Raw genomic sequence first — 3,917 nt, 5'->3', positions numbered from 1 at the left:
TCCTTGTACTTTTTTTTTTTTTTTTTGGGAAAGTTTCATCTGTATAACAATATTGAAAGGCATTAGTCTTAATCTCCGTGCTTCCTTTCACTTTTTTTTTGTCTTAGAAGATACATCTGGTTCTCTATCTTGTAATTCCTGCCAGGATTCCAAAGAAAAGCGAAAACAATTTTTACAACAGCGGAGGGATTAAGGAGAAGGCAGGGTGGTTGTTTTAGGACATTTAGCTGCTGCTGGGAATGAGATTAATGCCTTCGAACAGCAACAACTGCTGCAATGTGTTGCACTTTTTGCAGCTGGACGAAACTTCCTGGTAATCCTTAATGGATCAAAAATTGTAAGTCCATCCTCATCACTCAGATAAACTGTTTAAGCTTTTTGACACTAAGACTATGTATGCAGGGTATTTTATTTTTTATTCTCCGAACAATAGCCTACCAAAATCAGCCCTTTAATATACATCTGACTGTAGATTAGACCTGCATATGCGCTGTTGGTTATCCTCTTTTTGCAGGTTACATGGAACACAGATTGGTTTTCTTGAAGATTTATGTTTAAAAAATGATGTAATTGTGTATTTTTCATATAACCAAAAAAGCATTTTTCTGTGATTGTGACCTGTATTCATCTATCTCTCCACCTTTTATAACAACTCACCTAGGGTTGGGGCTACATAATCGTGCAGCTGGGCTCTGTGTTAGCTCTTTTTGGCCTTTTTTAGTATTGTTTTAACAACTTTAGTATTATTTTGAAAAAGTTATTTCTGTTATTTGTCTGATTTTATATCGTTTTGTCTCTGACCTCCGTTGGACTTCTTTGGCTATAGTTGGGATGTATACTTTTATATTTACAAAATAAAACCATCTGTGCAACAAATTTGAAACTATTTCAGGTAAATGCAGTGTTTTGATGACGGGCATTAAAAGTGAAAGAGAGTAGAAAGGGCACTGAGGTCCTGTCTTATGTATTGTTTTTGGAAATGTTTTAATAACCTGAGAAGGCCTTTAAATTCTGATATTGTTTAGACTGAATATGTTTACAGGTAACACATTTGAGGGTAACTGACAGGTGTGTGTGATTTACAAGACCTTTGGTTCCTTCTCAATACTTAGTATCTTTAAAATGTGACTGTTTGTAGGCAAAACTCAATCAAATCATATCACACCAAATCAAATGAACTGATAAACAATGACTCTGTCAGAATTATATTCCCAGTGACGTAGAGAAGGCTTGGAAAAGCATGTAGGCTTAAAAAAATAAGTAGTAAATTAAAAAATTTAATGTGGAAAAACAATTTATTACCAGGAAATCTTATGTTTCAATCAATATTGGACTTGACTATTGGCAGAATTTGGACTCATGGCCTTATAAAATCATAGCTACAGCTATTTTTAAATCATACTTTGTGTAGTTATCAACAGAATTATGCGCACACGTTGAAGATTGGCTGCATATAATTTAAAATTCAGCCGTGGAGATGCTGCAAGATTTAATTCCATTCATTTGAGAAACATGTAAGCATGTAGCACCGGAGTCAAACATTTGCGTTTGGCATTTATGCCAAATTATAAATTCACCAATGAGCCAATCTCACAGAAATGTATTATATTCTGTCTCAGCTCCTTCACTACATGCTTCAGTATCAAACCTCCAGTGTACTGCACTGTAAAATTTAAGTGTTTTTATTCTGTAATTATTTAGCCAAACTATACAAGAAGATTCATGAGACAATACAGCAGCAATTTGTAATGTCTTTTATTTATCACTTGGCTTGGCTGCTGAAAAGAGATATTACTTATGAGTATGAGAATCTAACTTCTGAGGGTGGGCAATAAACAGCAGCCTCTTCACTGAAATCTATCAAACTTGTGGACGTTAATCGCTGTGTAAATCTAACTTGGATATAAAATTAAACTGATGGATCTCGTCAAAGTAAAGAGAGAAACTTGTTCAACTTATCAGACACTCATTCAGTGCCACTCTATCTTATTCATTAAATACACAAGATATTTTCTGAATATGAACTCTTTTTTTTGTAGCTTTGCTGCCGCGATAAAAAGTAAAGTAAAAATAAATGAGCCACTGTTGGAAATCAGTAATCATTCTGTGTTTTTCAGATGTGGTTTGACTGACAGACATCAGGCTGCAGTTCAGTTTGTGTCCTGTGGAGGTCACTCTGTACCTGCTGTGGACATCAATACAACAGCAGAGCAGCAGAAGGACACACACTGAACATGAGCTGCTTCACATAAAACAACTGATGACTCGAATCTGTCTGTCAGTGAGGAGACACTGACTGTACAGTATGTGGGCATGTAGCATATAATGCTAAATATTGTCATCATTAGAATTCATATTTTAATGCAATTGTGCTCATTTTATGCAGCTCTTCACCTCCTTAGATATGGAATATACTAAATCATTAATCATTAATTTAAACATGAAAATAAATCCCTATTTTTTGGTACTTTTTGTACTTTGTCAGATTATGGTAAAGATAATTAAAGATGAGAATGAAAAAAATCAAATTTTAGATTTAATCTTAATCACATCCTTTGTTTTCATGGTCAGCCCTGAGCAGCACAAGATAACCTTGTTTTTTATGGCACTCAAATTGTGTCTTTGAATTCATAACATCATTTTGTTTTGTATGCTATTTTGGATTTTCTTAACAACATTTTTTGCTTTCAGTTAAAAGAAGAGAGCTGACAGAAGATGAGGGGGAGAGAAAAGGGGAATGACATGAAAAAGGTGGCCAGACTCAAACTGGAGATCTTGCAATTACACGGTCAGAGTCCTAAATCACCACATGGACTGTCTCTATTTTTAGATTTTCACTAATTCTGTCGTTTTACATTTAAAAGCCAGTAAAAAAAAAAACAGCTAAACAATGCACATCTCAGCAAGAATACATGTCTGAAAGAGCAGCTAAGTGACTTACATACAGTGAATCACAGACTAAACCCAGTTGTTACTTGCTGTTTCACTGTGTGGCTACAACAAAAGACTCACAGCTGCAGAGCAATGAATCAGAGACCAGACTGAGAGGAAAATGAAGCCTCTACTTTCCTTTACAGGCAGCAGGTGGCGCTATGGTATCTCTGTCTGAGTCCTCCATAGAGACATCAACTCTCCGCATGAGTTTAAGTGTATGAGACCCCCAAAACTGGCTCCTGCATCAGGCCAATAATAAATAACACACCAATTGGGGGCTGTTTCAACTGGTATGATTTATTAAAAGTTGGTGCATTAGATCAGAGCAATAATTGAAGTTATGATTAAGGAAATGACAGGATTGGGACCCGAGGAAGATGAAAAATGGATGTGTGGATGGACAGACGCGCACGCAGACAGATCTGGTTTGATAAATAATTCACAGTTGGATTAAACCAGATTGAGATACAAGCCGAGCCTTTTTGTAAGTGGGTTGTTTAAAAAAAAAATAAGAAAAAAAAAATAGATTTTTCTCATGGGATTCGCTCCAAACGAGCCGCCAGGAAGCTCTCGAGCTGGGAGCATGTTGCTCTGAGGATCATCATTGTCATCATATGCAATCCAGTATTAAGATGGATGCTGCCTGATCCCATCAAGATAATGGGTTTCATATCTCCTGGCGTTAGGGGGGAAGGTGGTTGGTGGGACAGAAAAGATCTCTACGGCTGATTTCTTTTGTTTCTTCCCTCATCTCTGCAGGCATCTCGACCCTGTGAGTCTACAGCACATGCTGCCACACAGGGAACATTACAGCTCATCTTAATACAAAATGAATACCTCAGAAGTTAAGTCCTCAGGACGGAAGCAGAGATTTTGGGTTTCCAGCCAGCGAGGCGGCCAGGACAAAAGAGAGACACTTTGCTGACAGCAGAGGGGTTGTTCTGTCTTTATAATGGAGAAAAAGGGAGACACACACACACACA

This window comes from Morone saxatilis, unplaced genomic scaffold, assembly GCF_004916995.1.
Source record: "Morone saxatilis isolate NCDOM2014 unplaced genomic scaffold, NCSU_SB_2.0 Contig16, whole genome shotgun sequence".
NCBI classification, from domain to species: domain Eukaryota; kingdom Metazoa; phylum Chordata; class Actinopteri; family Moronidae; genus Morone; species Morone saxatilis.
The sequence above is the reverse complement of the archived record's forward strand: the minus strand, read 5'-3'. Positions refer to the sequence as shown.